This window comes from Scyliorhinus torazame, chromosome 28 (genome assembly GCF_047496885.1).
Source record: "Scyliorhinus torazame isolate Kashiwa2021f chromosome 28, sScyTor2.1, whole genome shotgun sequence".
Classification (NCBI taxonomy): Eukaryota; Metazoa; Chordata; class Chondrichthyes; order Carcharhiniformes; family Scyliorhinidae; genus Scyliorhinus; species Scyliorhinus torazame.
This window is the reverse complement of record NC_092734.1, coordinates 7,665,566-7,687,339: the sequence shown is the minus strand read 5'-3', so window position 1 is coordinate 7,687,339 and position 21,774 is coordinate 7,665,566. Positions and strand designations below refer to the sequence as shown.

Sequence of the window (21,774 nt, the reverse complement as noted above, 5' to 3'; positions counted from 1 at the left end):
AAAACCATGTGCATTGTTGGACAGACTTAAGACTGTAACAGTATATTGCCAAACATGCCATGAGTAGAATGTCCCATATATTGCTAGAGTTAGTCACTGCACCATTGGGCAGATACTGAGTTATTTCAAAACTGTGAAATGTCATCTTGCTGTTTAGCCACATTCGAAGGAAGGGCGTACGAGATGTACTCGAGGTCGAAATTGATGGGGTAGAAATGTTGTTGAAATTGATCTCCCATGTTCATTTATCTGCTGATCCTGCAGCCAAGGGATGTGCATGCTATTACCAAATCACTGACATTGCCCCCTGTAGTCCCTCAGCGGGAGTCTCTAGAGCTGTCTAGGCAGGGCTTCCGGTGACGGCTGGCGGTAGGCGGCCGCACGATGGAGGGCTCCTGTTCGGGAACGGCATTTTCGGGGCTTTAAGCCCGGTCCCAGGGTCCACGGAGGCGGCAAAAGCAGGGAGAAGGCACAGAGGCGGCACAGTGAAGAAAAATGTCGAGGGCGAGCAAAAGAACGTCTGTAAGGAAAACAGCTGAAGGTCTGTCGGGGAGTGGAAAGGTCAACGTGGGGTCACCAAGGAAAATGGAGGCTGGAGCACCAGGGGAGGCTGCATTGCTTACGGCTGAAGAAATAACTAAGGTGATGGCTGCGGAATTCGAAAGGCAGTTTGCAAAATCCATGGAGACAATGAGGAAGGAGATGAGGGAGGTTTTGAGTGTGTTGGTGGAGGAGGCGATTTCCCCAGTGACGAAGGCGGTGGCGAGCGCCGTGACGGAGGTGCGAGAGCAAGGGGAGGCGCTGAACGAAGTGGAGGAGGTGGTATTGCAGCACGGTGATCAACTTACCTCGATGGGGAAGGAGATGCGGACGGTGATGGAGATCAACAAGGATCTGCGAGGAAAAATGGAAGACCTGGAAAACAGATCCAGGCGACAGAATTTGAGGATTGTGGGACTGCCCGAAGGAGTTGAAGGACCGAGGCCGATTGAGTATTTTGCCGTGATGCTGGCAAAACTATTGGGAGAGGGGGAGGATCCCTCCCGATATGAACTGGATCGGGCTCATCGGTCGTGGAGGCCTGTACCAAAGGCGAGTGTGCCGCCAAGGGTCGTGACTCTGTGCTTCCGTAGGTACAGTGTGAAGGAGAAGGTCCTGTGCTGGGCCAAGCAGAAGCGGGTGGTGCAGTCGGCTGGAGCTGGTATAGGTGTATACCAGGACTTTACGGTGGAGCTGGCGAGGAGGCAGGCTGCCTTCAACCGGGTGAAGAGGGCACTGTGCATTAGCAAGGTGCAGTGCAGCATTGTATATCCAGCGAAGCTGAGGGTGACTTACAAGCTCAGGGACTTTTATTTTGGAACGGCGGAAGCAGCGGAGGAGTTTGCGAAGGCAGAAGGACTGTGGCAGAACTGAGAAATTGAGAAATGGCCATGTGCCGATGTAACCTCATGACTGTATTTTCTTCTTTTTTGTTTCACTGCGTGTGGGTGTATGGGCTAAAGGAGCCAATGTTGTATATATTTGGACAAGGGAAGTGATGGGACTTTCACTCGAAATGAGGGCTCTTTGGGGTGTAGGTGGGTATGCGGGGTTTGTGTGCTAAAAGGGGATTTCTGGGCTTTCCTAGGGCCGGGCAAGGGGGAAAGGGACCCGGGTGGGGGCCTCTACGCTGGCCGGTTTAAACCGGCCAGTGAATGGGAGTGAGATGGGGGAGGGGCTGCGGCCATCCGAGCCTGGCAGAACAGGGTCCGAGTCGGGGTGGAAAGTTGGGAAGGAACCGAGGTTGGGAGGAGGAGTTTTACAAGAGGCAGTGGACGGGAGGAGTTGGAGACTGGGGGGGTGGGTACAACTCTTGGGTATCATGTACGGTACTCTTTCAGAGGTTGGAGGGTGTTGAGTGTAGGGGGGGGGGGTGGAGTGGGGGAGGGGGGGTGGACTCTATAGGCCAATGGTGACCATGGGCGGTCCCGGACTCCTTTTTCTTTTTCTCCTTTGTTTTTTTGTTGCCACCGTGGGAGGGTTTGTTATGCATATATTGACAGGTGGGCCGTTGTTTGGGGTGGTGAGAGGATGGGATCGTTGGTATTGTTAAGGGGATTGATTTTGTATTTGTTACTGTTTGTGGGTGGGGTGTAAATTTTGAAGGAAAATGTGAAAATGGAGAATAAAAACATTTAAAAAAGAAGAAGAGCTGTCTCGGCATGCGTTCTCTTTCAGTCTTTCCCAATGCTCTCTCTCCTGCTGGGAAATGCTGCAACTTTTATTTAACATAGCTGAAATCAAATCATCGGCTGCAACTGTGCTTGCTCTGTGATACTGAGTATTAACACTGCAATAGTCAGCATGTTTGCTCCCCAACCCAAATAGTTATTTAATGAAATCTGATTCATGAAGTTCTGCAGTGGGGGATGAAATTCCATTGCGTTTTTGGCCTACAGATGAAGATGACAATATTTTCTGTACACTTAATTACATATGCCATATACAATATTTGAAATCCATTTTTGGAATACAAATATCTTTTTTCATAAATAATTTGAATTTATTTAAAAATCATATGCTGAGATTTTCTCTTGGCTTCAAGATAACTAGTACTCATGATTCCAAATACCAAATAAAATGTCTAAGTGTGATACTGAGCAGTAAAAACGAGTCAGGTCCTTGGTTTGACCCAAGGCCTGAACTGAGAAGGTTGATTTCAGCAACATGTATGTTATGTGTATCAGATGAAGGTAGATTGCTGAGCTTGGCTGTCGAGTAATCCTCGTGGCTGAATGACGCTCTGTCAGGAATTATTCTTCTGGTTCAGTTGTGAGGAATGACATTTTGGCTGAGGTGCCAGAAGGTACCCGTGGAACTTGACCACAGCATCGGTTCATGCATTCCTGGGAAGAGCTGGGAGAGAAAGGGTACAAGCTCAGCAGTTTTCTTGTGGTGGATCTATGCATGCAGTAGCACTTAGTTACTTAGGAAGGAGTGCATTCCCGCAAATTGTAGCTAATGCTTAGTTCAGCCTTCCTAAAGTTGAAGCCATATAAAATGTTCTCTTTGTAACTGACCTTCCGTCATGCTGTCAAAGTTTATATTATTCCCACAGATTGTCATTTGGTCAGACAGAACTTGACTTGCTGAAAAAAGAGACATGCTGTTGAAGCTTTTCGCCTTGCACTTTGGGCATTTTTCAGCAATACTCCCATGATTTTACTATGGAAGTTCTCATTGTAAATTGCAATTTTAAAGATGTATCCCAAAGTGGTGCAACAATAACTTGACTACTGCAACAAAGAGCTAAAAGCACTGACAGATGCAACTTTGAAGGAAGCTAATGAGGATGGATGCGCAGTGCTTGGGTGTGTTAAAAGTACAATATTGTTGACACTTGAGGTCCTTGTGCCTTATGTATATGGACAGCTGGGGGTTGGGCTGTGAGATGAAAACAATGTTTTTTGAGATCTGCTTCAGGATTGTTTTTCTGTTTGTTGTAGATGGCATGATTGTTGGTGCAGTGGCAGGGCTATGTTACCATTGCTAAATATACATACTTGACAGCTTTATAATGGGTTCCAGGAAGTTCATTGGGAAATAAAAACAAAGCAACATTTATAGCTGATTGAACTTGAAAAGCTTTTTTTTCTAGTTGAATAGAAAATATGCGTACTTCAGCATTCCATGTCACTGATGCAGTCAGGTTAGATGGGTTGACCTTGTACATGCAGAATGAACTGCAGACACTGCTGCATGTAGTTTGTTCCTTGTATTGCAATGTTTATTCAAAACATGACAATGTATGAAAAGCATTCAGTTTTATATTTTTTTTGCTAGTCAGCAGCTCTGCTAGAAAAACTCGAAGGCACATGTTGAATTCCCTTCAGCAGAATTCTATTTCAAAGATGGTTTCTGTCACAATGAATGAACAGTAATGATTCACAGTGGAAATGTTTTTGCTTATGTTATACTTAATTAACTTGGTTTACTTTCTAAAGTAAATGCTTGTCTGTTGAAAATGGGATATATATACTAATATGATTTGTATATAATATAAAATACACACAAGTGCTGGAAAGTTCTACTCACCAGTTAGGCAGGGGTGAATTACTTGGCAGCTTGGGTGAATTACAACCACACAGCTTGCCAACTTGTAAGTAATTCTTTTTTCTAATAAATTTAGAGTACCGAATTATTTATTTTCCAATTAAGGGGCAATTTAGCGTGGCCAATCCACCTAACCTGCATATCTTTGGGTTGTGGGGGTGAAATCCACAGCTTGTAAGTAATCTGAAGAATTTTTATGTACCCTTCATTTTCCCCTCCCCTCTGTTTTGTAGCATTTGATTCATTAAGGCCTGCTGCAGTTCTTTATGCACTGACTAAACATCTAAAAAGAAGTATTTCCATCAACGTTTCCTCATTCAAGCTGGTGGTTACACTCCACTTTATGCACCTGCAGCCACCTTGTATCTTAGCCAAGTGGGGTCTGTTCTTATGTTCCCTGTGAAAGTGTCAATCTAGTTGCCTGTTGACGGATGACATTGTGGCTGTGTTTGTTCCTGTTAATGTAGTGATTGGTGATCACTGTGTACGATTATTATGTTATTATGTAAAGTAAACGTAAAACAATGTTATAATATCAAAAGTGTTCGTGTGGACAGTTCAGTCACTTGCTTAGATCTATCATGTGAATAATACAGCCATAATTGTATAAACATAGCTAAGAGCTTTTTCTGAAATGGAAGTACATCTCTTGCAATAAATGAAGCCCTTAATTTTACTTGACCGAAGAGTAACCCTCATTGATACATCTGGGACATATAAACAGAGGGCAGCATTAAGTTATCCACACACACAGTTCAAAATGTTAACTTAGTAGTAAGTGCAGCAACGAGTTGTTTGGTTTTGTGACGTAGGGGGAAGGGAGCAGATTGTGCAGAACTGAGGACTGGGCCATGTCACTCATAAGATGGGCAACAATTTCTTCATTCTTCCTCCCTATCATTTCCTTTTTCTTCGTTTGTGATGAGGCGTGGGGGAAAGGTGACAACGCAGTTGCAGGACATTGTGGCACATGATGGAAGGTCTCGAGCGCTCTGATATAATGTGTATACACTTTCTCTCACTGGACTCGTGTTTATCTAGCACTGTTGTCCTGTGGGCATCAAGCTGTTTCTTCTGTAATATTTAAATACAGCAATCTTAGACCTCAGGAAGAAATTGTTATTCAAGTATTAATTTTTGACATTTTGAAATCAATCCCTTTGGTATCTGAGAAATAATGTCCAACACAGGGTTATAGGAAAATGGGACACAGAAGACTCTTCAATCCATCTTCAAATGTTCATTGTCTTAAATTTCTATCTGATTCTCCTATAAATTTTCACTGTTTCCTGCTTGCCCTCCGTGGCCACATATTTGCCTCTTGAGTCAACAGGGTTGTGGCTGAAGTATGTTTGGGCATAGTTAAGCTGGTGTATTGCAGAGTACCGACAAAGTACTTCACTGTCTGCTGCCATCTTTCAGATGAGTTGTTAAATTGAAGCCCTGTCTGCCCCGTCGGGTGAATGCAAGAGATTCCATGTCGTGATTTAATGTAGAGCTGGGATGTCCCCCTCGAGTCCTGGCTATTATTTAACCGTGACCATTATCAAAAAGACTATTCTATAGGTGGCCATACTGTGCATAAATTGACTTCTGAGCTTTCCTACATTACAGCAGTGACACCCCGTCAGAAGTGCTGCTTTACCTGTAAAGTGCTTTTGTACATACTTGGGACCGTGGCGTCCGTTGTACAAATGCTCGTTGTTTCTTCCTGTTTTCTCCACTGCAATCCTGGATAGTTTGACTCACACATTCACCATCTTCTGCATGAAGCAGTTAAACTGTGTGCACTTTTTGTCTTCTGAGATTGAGCCTCTGTCATTTGATTCTGCAGTTTGTTGCAATCTCAAACATAACTATTCCCATAGCTGCTCCAAGTATGAGACTGTGCAAACTTTTCCCTCTGTCTATACAACCTTTTCTTAATGCTGTCACATAGGTTTCAGTATCCACTTGATCCTTCACACAAGTTATGACCTGTACCTAAAGCTGTTCTGTTTATCTTGTGCTTATATTTTCCTTCCTTCATTATCTTGCATTAACTGTCAGTTTCTGCTACAAGATCATCCATCAAACCTACCTAGTTTTCTTGTGTTTGGTCTGCCTCTTTGGTTCTGTTTTGAAACCTCACCCCTCTGCCATTTAACCTTTGTGAACAGCTATTTTTTTCCGTACTCCTTTCCAAGAGTATAAATAAAACACTGGATATGCTTGACTTTTCTATAATGGGATCATTAGTATATCCTCATGCATCGTTCCCTCTTTGAGATGGCAGTCAGATCTAACAGGCAGACCAACACTACTTTGTAGCAAGCTAATATGTGTATCCATGTGGGCCAAAAAGGCTGAATCAGTGATTTAATTTTAAACCACTGTCATCATTTTCTATGGGGAAACACCGCACCCAACACAGCAACGCTTGAATAACTGATCTCACTGGGTGGAAAATTGCAGGCTTGAACTAGTGCACATCAGGTATCTGCATCTGAGCTGTATCATTCGAGGAATTTTTATTCTTATTTGTCTCCGAAAAACAAATATATCCGGAGGCAGTTTCATGGAAATGGTAACAATGTTTCCACATACTTGTATTGAAATAGATGCATTGTACTGTTGTGAAATAGCAGCTTTCGGTCAGTCCATTGAATTACTCTGAAAACCGTTTATATCGGAAGCTCCCTAAATTTAATTATTTTATCAGTTGCTCGTCCCATTGCAGCATAAATTTTGTGGCATCTGGATGGCTGAAACAGGCTACACGTGAGCATTGCAGTTCATGTTCTTGATAATTTTATCACTGGGCACAGTTTTTGGCTGCTTTAATCTCAGAATGCTGCATTGGCATTTACTTTGGAGGCTGAAGCAATGCCTACTTTCATAGAATCATAGAATTTATAGTGCAGAAGGAGGCCATTCGGCCCATCAAGAATGCACCGGCCCTTACAAAGAGCACCCTACTGAAGCATATGTATCTACTCTATCTACCCAAACCTAGTGTTATGGGCGAGGCTTTTCAGAACCCCAAAGCGTATCATGGAGTTCAACCAACCTCTCCCTATAATGGATTTGTTGCTTTTCTGAGCACACGGCTTTTTCCCTAGGTGTGGGATTACAATTATGGCACGTGGGTTTTTAAACACAAAACACTGTTTATCCCATGAACTCAACTTAACATCTTAAATAAACATTGGATCTCTTAACACCCCTTACTTCAAAGATAACTGAGAAAATATTGCAACAGTAAATACTTCCTTAAAATGTTCCTTCAAACTTCCAAGAGACTTAACACCTGTAAACAGCATCCCATCAGGTTAAAGGATATATATTTTTTCTGTAGAATGGCAGAGATATATTAGCTTGGTTGATTTCAGCTTCAGCACCTTGCTTTTCTTCATGCAGCGCTCTGGAAACCCACAGACACACCCAAACTGCTTTCTCAAACCTGGCTTTCTACTTTTTAATCCGCTCACAGCAAAACAGCCAGGCACTTTTAAACTGCTCTCAGCAAAATCAGCCAGGTTCTTTTCAAAACTGAAACTAAAAACCTGCAAAACACAGACTGCAAAATGGCTGAACTGAGCTGAGCTCCACCCACTCTATGACATCACGGTTTTCTTAAAAGTACATTGCTTAAACATCCAGTTCTTAAAGGCACTCTCGCATGACACCCAGCAACCCCCATTTAACATTTTTTTGGACACTAAGGGCAATTTAGCATGGCCAATCCACCTAACCCGCACATCTTTGGACTGTGGGAAGAAACCGGAGAACTTGGAGGAAACCCGCGCAGACACTGGGAGGATGTGCAGACTCCGCACAGTGACCCAGCCGGGAATCGAACCTGGGACCCTGGAGCTGTGAAACAACTATGCTAATCACTATGCTACCATGCTGCCCCACTTTAATGATGGACATAATTTCTGAAAGTACTGCTGCTTTATTAACATGCAGATTTTTCTGCTAATAGTCATGTACCAATGGTGGAAAACTACAATGAACTATTACAGAATAAAGGGTTATGGTGTTTGGGTGGGAAAGTAGAGCTGAGTCCACAAACGATCAGCCATGATCTCATTGAATGGCGGAGCAGGCTCAAAGTGCCAGGTGGCCCTACTCCTGCTCCTAGTTCTTATGTTCTATTAACATCCTTGCAGGGGGGGTTACCATTGATCAGAAACTGAACTGCACCAGCTATGTAAATATTGTGGCTACAAGAGCAGGTCAGAAGCGAGGAATCCTGGAGCAAGTAACTCCCCTCTTGACTCCACAAAGCCTGTCCATCTACAAGGCAAAAGTAATGAGTGTGATGGAATACTCTATACTTGCCTGGCTGAGTGCAGCTCCAGCAACACTCGAGCTTGACACTAGCCAGCACAACGCAGCCCACTAGATTGGCACCCCATCCACTACCTTCAACATCCACTCCCTCCACCACCGACGCATAGTGGCAGCAGTGTGTACCATCTACAAGATGCACTACAGGAACTCGCCAAGGTTCCTGAGACAGCACATTCCAAATTCACAACTGCTACCACTTAGAAGAACAAGGGCAGTAGACACGTGGGGACACACCAGCACCTGGAAGTTCTCCTCCAAGCCATTCACCATCCTGATTTGGAAATATATTGCTGTTTCTTCACAGTCGCATGGTCAAAATCCTGGAACTCGCTCCCCAACAGCACTCTGGATGTACCTGCACCCAGGGACTGCATTGATTCAAGAAGGCAGCTCACCACCACCTTTTCGGGGGAGATTAGGGATGAGCAATAAAGCGACACCCACATCTCATGAATGAATGAAAAAAACTCCTTGTACTGATGTGATGTAAATGTCAGCAACAGGACTTGATGGCCTAGGGGAAGTATTTGCTGGAGTGGTTGGCGAGGGTTTAAATTAAAATGCCAAGAGTAAATGGAGGGAGAATCAAGGACAAGAACAAAAGACAGGAAGGGGAACAAGAAACACGAGAGGTAGAGAAATTAAGGGCCAGAATCAATCCGGGCCTGAGTGAAAAACAGTGAGGACGGGACAAGTAATGTTAAAAAGACAACCGTAAGTCTTTGTGCCTTAATGCACAGCGCATCCACAAAGAAGTGAATGAGTTAATCGTGCAAATAGATGAAAAGGGCATGATATAGTCGGGATTATGGAGACATGGATGCAGGGTGACCAGGAATGGGGACGCAACTGAGGTGTATCCAGTATTGAGGATTGGGAGGTGTTTAGAATTCAGCAAAGAAGGACCAAGGGATTGATTAAGAAGGGGAAAATAGAGTATGAAAGTAAACTTGCAGGGAACATAAAAACTGACTGTAAAAGTTTCTATAGGTACATGAAGTGAAAAAGAATCATAGAAGTCCCACAGTGCAGAAGAAGGCCATTCGGCCCATCAAGTCTGCACCAACCCTCTGGAAGAGCATCCTATCGAGGCCCACTGCCCCACCCTATACCCACAACCCTACACTAAGGAGCAATTCAGCATGGCCAATCCACCCAACCTGCACATCTTTGGATTGTGGGAGGAAACGAGCATTTCAGTCAGAAACAGGGGAATGTATTATAGGGGCAAAGAAATGGCTGAGCAACTAAATACATACTTTGGTTCTGTCTTCACAAACAAGGAAACAAATAAGACAGCAGAAATGTTGGGGAATGCAGGGTTTAGTGAGAAGGAGGAACTCGAGGAGATCAATATCAGTAAAGAGATGGTGTGGGGAAATAATGGGATTAAAGCCTGATAATCACCACCCACCAGGGTACTGAAGGAGGGGGCTTTCGAAATAGTGTATGCATTGGTGGTCATCTTCCAGGATTCTATAGACTCTGGAACAATTCCTTCAGATTGGGGTGTGGTTAATGTAACTCCACTATTTAAAAAGGGAGGTCGAGAGAAAGTGGGGTATTATAGACCAGGAAGTCAGTAGTGGGGAAAATTCTGGAATCCATTATCAAATATTTTGTCGCAGATCACTCAGAAAACAGTAGCAGGATCTTACAGAGTCGGCATGGATTTATGAAAGGGAAATCATGCTTGACAAATCTACTGGAAATCTTCGAGGTTATAACTAGTAGAATTGATGAAGGGGAGCCAGTGGATGTGGTTTACTTGGACTTTCAGAAGGCTTTTGACAAAGTCCTGCATAAAAGATTAGCGTGTAAAACTAAAGCTCATGGGATTTGGGGTAGTGTATTGAGATGGATAGAAAACTGTTTGGCAGACAGGAAACAAAGAGTAGGAATTAATAGGTATTTTGCAAATTGGCAGGCAGTGACTAGTGGGGTGCCACAGGGATCGGTGCTAGGACCCCAGCTATTCACAATATATATATTAATGATTTAGATGAGGGAACAAAATGTCATATCTCCAAATTTTCAGATGGCACCAAGTTTGGTGGAGAGGGTGAGCTGTGAGGAGGATGCAGAGATCCTTCAGTGTTATTGGGACAAGTGGAGTGAGTGGGCAAATGAATGGCAGATACGGTACAATTTGGATAAATGCGAGGTTATCCACTTCGGCAGCAAAAACAAGAGGGCATACTATTATCTGAATGGTCATAAATTAGGAGAGGGAAATGTGCAATGAGACCTGGGTGTCCACATACACAATCCCCATACACCTTGATTCCGTGAGGATTTGAATACAGGGCCACACCTGGAATATTGTGTGCCGTTTTGGTCTCTTTATTTGAGGAAAGATGTTCTAGCTACAGAGGGAGTGCAGCAAAGGGTTACCAGACTGATTCATGGGGTGGCAGGACTGACGTACGAGGAGAGATTGAATTGGTTAGGATTGTGTTCGCTGGAGTTCAGAAGAATGAGAGGGGATCTCATAGAATCCTATAAAATTCTAACAGCACTGGACAGGGTAGATGCAGGAAGGATGCTCCCGATGGTGGGTGTGTCCAGAAACAGGGGGCACAGTCTGAGGATACGGGGTAGACCATTTGGGACAGAGATGAGAAGAAATTTCATCACCCAGAGAGTGGTGAGCCTGTGGAATTCATTACCACAGGAAGTAGTTGAGTCCAAAACATTGTATGGTTTCAAGAAGCAGTTAGATATAACACTTTGGACGAAGGGGATCAAAGGATATGGGGGAAAGCGGGATTGGGCTATTGAGCTGGATGATCAGCCGTGATCATAATGAATGGCAGAGTGGGCTTGAAGGGCCGAATGGCCTCTTCCTATTTTTTCTATGTTTTCATGTTTCTATTTAGGAAGGACAGACAAAATGGAAAAGGTGGTGGAGTTGTATTGCTGGTTAAAGAGGAAATTAATGCAATAGCGTTGAAAGATATAAGCTCTGACCATGTGTAATTTGTATGGGTAGAGCTGAGAAACATTAAGGGGCAAGAAAAGTTAATGGGGTTGTATATAGACCCCAACACTCTCATGGCGTTGTTGGGAATGGCATTAAACAGTAAATTAGAGACTCATGTGGTGAAGGAACACCTGGAATTGTGGGTAATGTTAATCTGCGTATGGATTGGGCAAATCAAATTAATCAGAAAACTGTAGAGGAGAAATTCCTGGAGTGTATACGGGATGGTTTTCTCGACCATATGTTGAGGAACCAACTGGAGAACAGGCCATCCTAGAGTGAGTATCGTGTAATGAGAAAGGAATAATTGGCAGTCTAGTTATGCAAGACCCTGTGAGGATGTGCGACCTAATAGAATTCTTTATTAAGGTGGAGAGTGACGTAGTTAATTCTGAGACCAGCGCCCTGAATCTTAATAAAGGAAACTATGATGGTGTGAGGTACAAGTTGGCTGTGATGGATTGGGAAACATTACTTGAAGGGATGACGGTGGATAGACAACGGCAAACATTCAAAGAGAGCATGGGTGAACTGCAACAACTTGCTATTCCTGTCTGGTGCAAAAGTGAAACAGGAAAGGTGGCCAAACCATGGCTAACATAGGAAATTAGAGATAGCATTAGATCCAAGGAACATGCATACAAATTAACCAAGAAAAACAACAGACCTTGGGAGCAGTTCAAAATTCAGCAAAGGAGGACCAAGGCATCGATTAAGAAGAGGAAAATGCAGTAAGAGAGTAAGCTTGTGGGTAACATAAAAACTGACTGTCGAAGTTTCTATAGGTATGTGAAGAGAAATATATCGGTGAAGACAAATGTAGATTCCTTACAGTCAGAAACAGGGGAATTTATATGGGGAACAAAGAAATGGCTGACCAACTAAATATATGATGTGGAGATGCCGGCGCTGAACTGGGATGAGCACAGTAAGAAGTCTTACAACACCAGGTTAAAGTCCAACAGGTTTGTTTCAAACACTAGCTTTCGGAGCACTTCCTCACCTGAGGAAGGAGCAGTGTTCCGAAAGCTAGTGTTTGAAACAAACCTGTTGGACTTTAACCTGGTGTTGTAAGACTTCTTACCCAACTAAATACATACTTTGGTTCTGACTTCACAAATAACAATACAAATAAGATACCAGAAATGTTGGGGAACGCAGGGTTTAGTGTGAGGGAAGAACTGAGGAAATCAGCATTGGTAGGGACATTGATGGGATCGCAGGCAGTATATCCCCAGGGCCTCATCATTTACATCCCAGAGTACTTAAGGAAGTGGCCCTATAAATAGTGGATGCATTGGTGGCCATCTTCCAAGATTCTGTAGATTCTGGTACAGTTCCTACAGATTGGAGGGTAGCTAATGTAACCCCACAATTTAAAAAGGGAGGTAGAGAGAAACAGGGAATTCTAGACCAGTCAGCCTGATGTTGATAGTGGGGAAAACTTTAGAGTCCATTATCAAAGATTTAATAAAAGCAAATTACTGCTGGAATCTGAAACAAAAATGGAAAACACTAGACCATCTCAACAGGTCTGACAGCATTTATGGACAGTAAGAAGTCTTACAACACAGGTGAGGGAGGAGCAGTGCTCCGAAAGCTAGTGTTTGAAACAAACCTGTTGGACTTTAACCTGGTGTTCTTAAGACTTCTTGCTCACCCCAGTCCAACGCCAGCATCTCCACATCATAACATTTATGGAGAGAGAAGGGAGCTAACATTTTGAGTCTTGATGACTCTGTGTCAAAGCTGGAAATTAAAGATTTAAAAGCAGAGCACTTGGAACGCAGTTGCAGAATCGGACAGAGTCAGCATGGGTTTATAAAAGGCAAATCATGCTTGACAAATCTACTGGAATTTTTCGAGAATGTAACTAGTAGAGTTTGAGGGGGAGCCAGTGCATGGGTTTATTTGGATTTTTCAGAAGGCTTCCAACAAAGTCCCACACGAGATTAGCATGCAGAATTAAAGCGCATGGGATTATGTATAGTGTGTTGAGATGGATAGAAAATGGTTGGCATTCAGGAAACAAAAGATTCGGAATGAACGGGTCTTTTTCTGAGTGGCAGGCAGTGACTAGTGGGGTGCCAGAGAGACTGGTGTTGGACCCCAGCTGTTCACAACATGTATTAATTATTTAGATGCAACTAAACGTAATATCTCCAGATTTGCAGATGACACAAAGCTGGGTGGGAGGGTGAGCTGAGAGGAGGATGCAGAGATGTTTTAGTATGATTTGGACAAGCTGAGTGAGTTGCAAATGAAATGCTAATGTGAGGTTATCCACTTTGGTCGCAAAGACAGATTAAACAATACCTGGGTGTCCCTGTACACAAGTCACTGAAGGTAAGCATGCAGGTGTAGCAGGCTCTAAAGGAGGCAAATGGTATGTTGGCCTTCATAGCGAGAGGATTTGAGTACAGGAACATGGATGTCTTGCTGGAATTATACAGGGCCTTGGTGAGGCCACACCTGGAATATTGTGTGCAGTTTTGATGTCCTTATTGGAGGGAGGATGTTCTTGCAATAAAAAGTGCAACAAAGATTTACCAGACTGATTCCTGGGATGGCGGGACTGCATTATAAAGAGAGATTGAGTTGGTTAGGATTATATTCGCTGGTGTTTAGAAGAATGAGGGGGATCTCAGGATAGATGCAAGAAGGATGTTCCTGATGGTGGGAAATCCAGAACCAGGGCTCATTGTCTGAGAATACAAAATATACCATTTAAGCCTGAGATGAAGAAAAATGCCTTCACTCAGAGAGTGGTATGACTGTGGAATTCGCTACCACGGAAAGTACTTGAGGCCAAAATATTAATGTTTTCAGGAAGGAGTTAGATATAGCTCTTGGGTCGAAAGGGATCAAAGGATATGAGGGGAAGGTGGGAACAGGCTATTGAGTTGGATGATGATCATGATGAATGCGGAGCAGGGTCGAAGGGCCGAATGGCCTACTTCTATTTTCTATGTTTCTGTGTAACAAACAACAAGCTTGTACAGAGTCATACACTCCACTTTCTGTAATTATAATCTACACGGTCTGTAATTTTAAATATGTATCAGAGATTAGTAAATTCTTAGTCTCTCTTTGTTGTTTTAAGCTGTCTTGGCCCTCTTAACTCTAACACCATCTTAATAGTGGGCTATGTGGAACTAGTAAACTACCTTGTTGTACACAAATTGTATTTAGAATGTTTCCACTTTGATATGCACCCTGCAAATTGCTGTTGGGGTATTTTTTTAGTACTTTTAAAATGTCAAATGAGAAAGAAGAAAAAAATCGTTGTATAATATTGAATCATGTTGTTGAAGGGACTTGAAGGTATTTGACACACACAATTACTTTTGAAGTCAAGTGACTTAACTTCTATGTAGACTGGGTAGACAATTAGAGGAGCCACCCATCCACATTAAGCAATGAGATAAATGGCCAATTGTTTTGTTTTGGCCAAATTGAAGGTGGAATGTTGTTTAGGAGAATGGGTGAAATCACTATTCCCTATCAAATTGGAAAGGTAGACAAATGGAACCTTGTTTTATCACCTCATCAAAGCTTGCCGATTTTGCATTCTGAATTGGCAAGACTTTAGAAGATAACTTGTGTAAGTTCCATTGCTGAAGTCACAAGATATAAGGAAAATGTAGCTCAAGTCAAGTCAGAATCTTTTGCTGGTCATTGTGTTGATACTCGATGTTTCTACTATGACTTGCCTTAATTAGTGTTTAGATTCAGAACTTCGGTTTCTAAATTGAATTTTTCTTTGCTTTCATCAACGTGCAAAATACAGATGAAAAGATAAAAATATTTTTGATTCAAACAGGAAGTTTAATCTACAATATTTATTTGAAATCTATTAGAAGCAAGCATTCAACATAAGTCAATGATGAAGTAATAAACATTGTAGTTCACAGATGAGCAAGGCCAAGCATGTTGACCCTTGTCCAGTTTGCAATTTTTTCTATTTAAAAAAATCCAAATAAGGAATCTGGATTTGATTTAAAAATCACTGGCCAAATTTGTAGCTTCCAGTGTAAGACATGATAAGTCGGTGCAAAACTTTCAATGGCATTTAAAGAGTACTTCACTTTTCACGGCAGATGTGATGTTTAATTTGATCTGTTAAAAATGGAAAAGAGGAATAACTGTCTCAAAAGCATTCCGTATTTTCAACGCGCATTCTCATGTGAAAGTGACCTAAACTGTTTACAGCACAAAAGTTTAAATTAAATTTGTGGTTGATTACACCATAACAATTTTTGGGTAATGCATCTATTGGACTGTTTCCCATTAGTTGAGTTATATTCATTTTCAGGGTCTCTTAATAAAATCACAGTTTTCCATATTAAATGCCAGCATCATTGGCTCAGGTCCCTGGCCTTACAAATAATTCTGCATCAGTTCTTTATTTTTTTGAGACCATCGTTGTTACATCTTAGTTCTAGGATGGGAACGTGTCTCCTTTTTGATAATCTGGAGAAATTTGTTTTAACTCTTTACAAGTTAGATCTTACTGAGTTTCATTGCTCATACCTCTGAAACGCTGTCCATTCCACATCAGTGGAACATGTTTTGTTATTGAGCAGCTTTGAATAGCTTGAAGCTGTCTAAAATGAGCATGCTGATTTAAGTGTTTGAATTCAAATTAGTGTTGTCATAAATGTACGGATCTGAATAAAGCAACAGAAGTATTTTTCATCACAATCCAGTGGCAGGTGGGGAGGGACAGATTTCAGTTATGAGACTGGAAAATAATTTCTATGTGGACAAGATTGTCCTGGTTTTCAACATGTTGGAAGTGAAACTTACATGACATCTTCATTTTGCTTCTTACAGTATTAGCACAGTATCACCATGGTATCATTGCTGACTGCAACATTTTCATCCTAGCCTGGAAAAAAGGGACCTTTGAGCTTCATTAAATGAGAAAAAACATTATGTTGGGTGCTCCATTGGCTATCTTAATCCAATTTGATTTTTGGTAGCAGAAGACAAAAAGAATGTACAAAACAATGCCTTTTTTTGAATTTGCTGTTTACCTCCGAGGAGCTTTTGAGTCACCGAGAGTCGATGGAAAATGGGTTTATCATGAGGCTGCAATTGACACGCTGGGGCAACAATCTGACAGACTACAGTGGGTTTCATGAAAATAAGTTGGAAGGGACGGCACGGCAGCGCATTGCTGCCTCATGGTGCCGAGGACCCGGGTTCGATCCCGGCCCCAGGTGGAGTTTGCACATTCTCCCGTGTCTGCGTAGGTTTCACCCCCACAATCCACAGATGTGCAGGGTCGGTGAATTGGCCACGCTAAATTGCCCCTTAATTGGAAAAACCTAAAAAAAAAATGAAAATAAAGTTGGGGACACTGTCTCGGTCTAAATTCGCATCTGTTGTCCTGTCACAAGACCGAACATATTCCAAGCGGAACACCGCATAATAAGTCACGGACATTGCACTTCAGATTTTGAATGATTTGAAATCCTCTTGCATAATTTTACAGGAAGGTGCCTAGACTCATCAGAAGCAGACTGTATTAGACAATGCCATATAATGTCTTTGCGAAATGTCAAAAAGCACGACATGTACAGAGGATTACTTTGAAGTGCAGTGACTATTGCAGCATTCAATCTTTGCCAATTTCTGCAGCAAACTAGTGGAATGAATAAATTGCTATCACCCATCTGAACCATCAGATCGGCAAGGTAGAGACCCGGTTGCAAATAATTTAATGTAAAAGAATTCTGTGTTTCTATGCACGCTTACGGCATATCTTTAGTGTAGGACAACAGTGTCAGGTGCAAGATGGTGATATTTTTAATGGAATTATCAGCTACTGGTAACTTGAAAGACTCTATAGAGCTCAGGCATTGATGCAATGCTCACAGCCATTATTAAGCGTTAAAAGCTTAACAATAAGCAATCATTTGAAAGCGTAATTTAAAATGTGTGCCAAGAGATGCCCCAGTTGCAACCATTTTGAGACTGAGATATGAAGACTATCATTATTTTCTCCAATATTGTCCCGACCTTTAAAAAATTCTTATTATCTCCTTAATACGTTTCTTTCAGTCCTAAGTGTGTGATGGCCTGGACCAAAGAGTATTCTCTTTTTGTCTTTATTTGTTCATGGGATGTGGGCTGGGCCAGCATTTGTTGCCCATCCCTGAGGGCATTTAAGAGTCCACCACATTGCTGTGTGTCTGGGGTCACATGTAGGCCAGACCAGGTAAGGATGACAGATTTCCTTCCCTAAAGGAAATTAGTGAACCAGATGGGTGTGTGCAACAATTGACAATGGTTTCATGGTTGTCATTAGACTTTTAATTCCAGATTTTTTTTTATTGAATTCAAATTCTGCCATCAACCATGGTGGAATTCGAATCCATGTCCCCAGAGCATGACCCTGGGTCTCTGGATTACTCTAGTGACAATGCCACTATGCCACTGCCTTCCCGCTCACTCATGTCACTGCGATTGGGTGATGGGAGGTGAGCCAGGATCACTGCTGAAATGTTATTGTTCACACGTTCTTTCTCAATCTGTTTTGAAATTTACCTTTTCATTTCCTTACACCATTTAATGACTGGGCTGAGAACATGGACCACTCCTGCAGTGAAAAATGACACATTTAAATTGTGTGTTCAAATTTAGGTAACTGAATGTTCTGGATGTATCAGTTTAATCATGACACTCAAAAAAGTTGTTTGGGTGAAAAATATTCCATGTGGGATGTGGTTTCAATTGCATTTTAAATTATTTAGTTTAAATTAATAAACAAAAATGTTAACTATGGATAGATTCAGTAAGTTATCTTCGGGTGATCACCTCTAACGGTAAGTATCAACATTATATTATTGCTCCAGTGCGCCTGCTCACAAAAATGCCTGAGCATATAGAAAAATATTTGCAGTGGTACTTTTCAATTTGTGTTCATTCCCATTTTTTTAATGCTTAATGACATTTGCCAGCATTTTCAGGTGGTGATCAGCGGGAAGATAATCCACATTGCCTTTAGTACAAAGCAGCAGAAGATTTGAGGCTTCGGAGTTAAAATCTGCTTTAAACCCATCCATCCAAGGTCTCCGTAACTAAATAGAATATACTTGCCTGAGAAGGAGTGAAATTAATGTTCACTAGACTGATCCCAGGATGCGGAGATTGTCCTTTGAGGAGGCTTGTATTCCATAGAGTTGAGAACAGTGAGTCAATCTCATTGAAACAAATAACATTCTTAAGGGTCTTGTGGGGTACAAAGAACAAAGAACAAAGAAATGTACAGCACAGGAACAGGCCCTTCGGCCCTCCAAGCCCGTGCCGACCATGCTGCCCGACTAAACTACAATCTTCTACACTTCCTGGGTCCGTATCCTTCTATTCCCATCCTATTCATATATTTGTCAAGATGCCCCTTAAATGTCCCTATCGTCCCTGCTTCCACTACCTCCTCCGGTAGCGAGTTCCAGGCACCCACTACCCTCTGCGTAAAAAAACTTGCCTCGTACATCTACTCTAAACCTTGCCCCTCTCACCTTAAACCTATGCCCCCTAGTAATTGACCCCTCTACCCTGGGGAAAAGCCTCTGACTATCCACTCTGTCTATGCCCCTCGTAATTTTGTATACCTCTATCAGGTCTCCCCTCAACCTCCTTCCTTCCAATGAGAACAAACCGAGTTTATTCAATCGCTCCTCATAGCTAATGCCCTCCATACCAGGCAACATTCTGGTAAATCTCTTCTGCACCCTCTCTAAAGCCTCCACATCCTTCTGGTAGTGTGGCGACCAGAATTGAACACTATACTCCAGGTGTGGCCTAACTATACCCCTAAGTGTGGGTACATGATGGGTGGATGCTTCCACCATCTCGGGGCGTCTACAACCAGAGCTCACAATCTTGGAATACGGGATTGTCACTTAGTACCAAGATGAGAAATTTCTTGACTCTAGTTGTGAACTTTTGGAATTCTCAATTGCATATGGCTGTGAATGCTCGATCATTCAGTGTACAGTCCAGTCTGACATTGACAGATTTCTTGCCACTAAGGGAATCGAGGGATATGGGGATGGTGCTGTTAAATCTGGCTCAGATGGAAATTAGCCATATCTTATAAAATGGCAGAGAAGGGGCCGAGTTGCCTACTTGTCGCATTTACTTTGTTCTAGACTAAGCCATAGCATATCAACTGAGAGCTGCCCTTTCTTTATATGGGTTGCAATTCCAAATGTAAAGTCTATCTCTATATTCAGAAGTTGCAGCAATTTCCATTTGCATTTCTTAATTAATTGCCTGATATTTTATAGGTGGTTAATTGAGGATAGGGTATGAACATGCTCCCAAGCATATTTTAAAAAATTAATAAGTTAATTATTCTATTATCTGGAATAGTTTAAGTTCGATAAAAACATAACCATGCAACTCATTCCCTATGAACCTTAAATAGGCCTTCTAATTTTAAGGTTTTATTCTTGGGCTAAAAATGGTGGGTAGTAGAAAAAGTAAGTTTGTGCCCTTTTGGATCACAAATAACCTTGTCATGCAATGCCAGAAAACTAGGGTTTAATCAGGAGAGTTATAGAGGGAACAAAAGCACGATCAGCCCAATGGCAGGTGATGAACAATGATGGGAATCTGCGTATTTGCAACATGGAAGGGTGTTGCTTGTTTTCAGCAAGAAAGCAATCTAGACATTTCTTTCAACTAGGTTGAAATTTGTGAATAATTATAAAGGAAAGCAAAGAACTTGCATCTGCAATGCATCTGTTAACCTTTTGTGAAGGGTCTTGTTTCTGGGTCTTTTCTGAAAGATAGCATCTCTGACAGTACTGCATTGGAATTGGGTTAAACCCCAAAATGAACAGGGAAAATCATAAAGTAATGCTTCTTCCTAACCTGAATGGTCAATTGACATAAAACTGGCATAATTTGATAGGCAAGATAAGACCATGAACTTGCTTGATGCTAAAGTTTCATGGCTGCTTCAATGGTATTAGTTTTAGGAGGAATATTGTGAATGAATGGATAATGTTCCCAAGGATAAGATATCTGAGATTTGAGATGTGTTTATTCCTGGACTGTCTTGCAATATACACTGAGCTTTACTGCAGTTTCATTTGGTAAATTAAAACTCGCAAGTGGAATGCTAAAGCTCTCATTAATCTTTTGCTTCAGTTTTGGATTACTTGTGGTGCTGCTGTTGCTGTCAGCACTGTGGACAATCTATGCCAGTTAGTTGAAACAACTCAGATTAATATTAATCCTTTTAATACTGCTGCTCATAATATAGTCATTAGGTGACTTGAAACTAATCCTGCCCACCTAACCAGGATGATTTATTAAATACACATAGCAGATTACCCATAATACAGCTTTGTATGAACAGGCATCAAATAAATGCACCCATCATCTCTCTGTTTTTTCTGGTGGCTTGAATAAAGTGCAATGTGCATGTGTGGGTTTATCTGGAAACCCGGGTGTATTATAACGCAAAAAAGTAAATTCTGTAAAGATAATTTGGTTTAAGTTGGTCAGCATCCTGACCACAGAGGTAAAATAATGACTCACCAGTGTGTGATTTGAGATTTCAAGTAAGTGGTCAGTTTGTTTTAAGAAGTCGTCAAATTGGTGTTTGCTGCTGTAAATTGAGGAAAAGGAGACTCTAAATCTTCTGCTTATGCCATATTGCCAATTTGTAAAGGCGCTGTCTGGCACTGGCGTCAGGATTCAGAGAGGGAAAGCATACATATGAGCTGACCATGGAGATTACTGTACAGCTTTAACCATGTTCAGCTCATTTGTACGCTGCTTTTACTGGTCGTTTCTAATGCAGAAATGCTGTCTACATGTAAGTCTGCTGAGCGTGGTTGAGGATTCTCACAATCCCACAGGCTTGCCATTAGTCGGCCTGAAGGGACTGAGCAGGTGAAACAAATAAGGAGGACGTTATTGCACAGTTGTGGATACTGGAACTTATCAGGACTGGTGTGAAATGTTGTCAGAGCTGGAGCATGTGGGGATTTTCTATGCAAACTACACACCAGCTGTGGTTAAGTGAGAGCTTGAGGAGCACTGGGAATTGCCCCGTTTGCTATTGCTTGTTTCTCCTTTTCGTGTGGTAAGACATCCGTTATTTGTAAGTTGATGAAGCATAAACTATTTCATTATAAAAAATGACCATCTATCACATAGTGATATAATGGGGGCCTGTAAAAGACATTAACTGTATGGTTTGCCTGACATTTTAATCCATTGGAATAATACAGCTTCTGTTTCAAGCGTGCAGCATAAAAAATGAATCCACTGTGCAAGAAAACAGGTGGCAGCTCGTTGAACTATATTCATTTTCCCTCTTTAGTTTAGCATTC

At 42.0% G+C, this 21,774-nt stretch overlaps 1 protein-coding gene and 1 long non-coding RNA gene across 9 annotated transcripts in view; one reads left to right on the top strand and one right to left on the bottom strand.

Annotated features, from left to right (window-relative positions):
* The window catches only part of gbf1 (golgi brefeldin A resistant guanine nucleotide exchange factor 1), a 281,444-nt gene that overhangs the window by 62,247 nt on the left and 197,423 nt on the right, over positions 1–21,774 (top strand). The gene's annotated exons all lie outside the window — the stretch shown is intronic.
* Positions 1–21,774, bottom strand: part of LOC140403492 (uncharacterized) — a 114,128-nt gene that overhangs the window by 9,133 nt on the left and 83,221 nt on the right. For 2 of the 3 annotated variants that reach the window (XR_011938339.1, XR_011938338.1), the window contains one exon: positions 16,223–16,304. The exons of the other annotated variant lie outside the window; for it this stretch is intronic. This is a non-coding gene — a long non-coding RNA (uncharacterized lncRNA). The remainder of the gene's footprint in view (positions 1–16,222; positions 16,305–21,774) is intronic. 3 annotated transcript variants of the gene reach the window in all.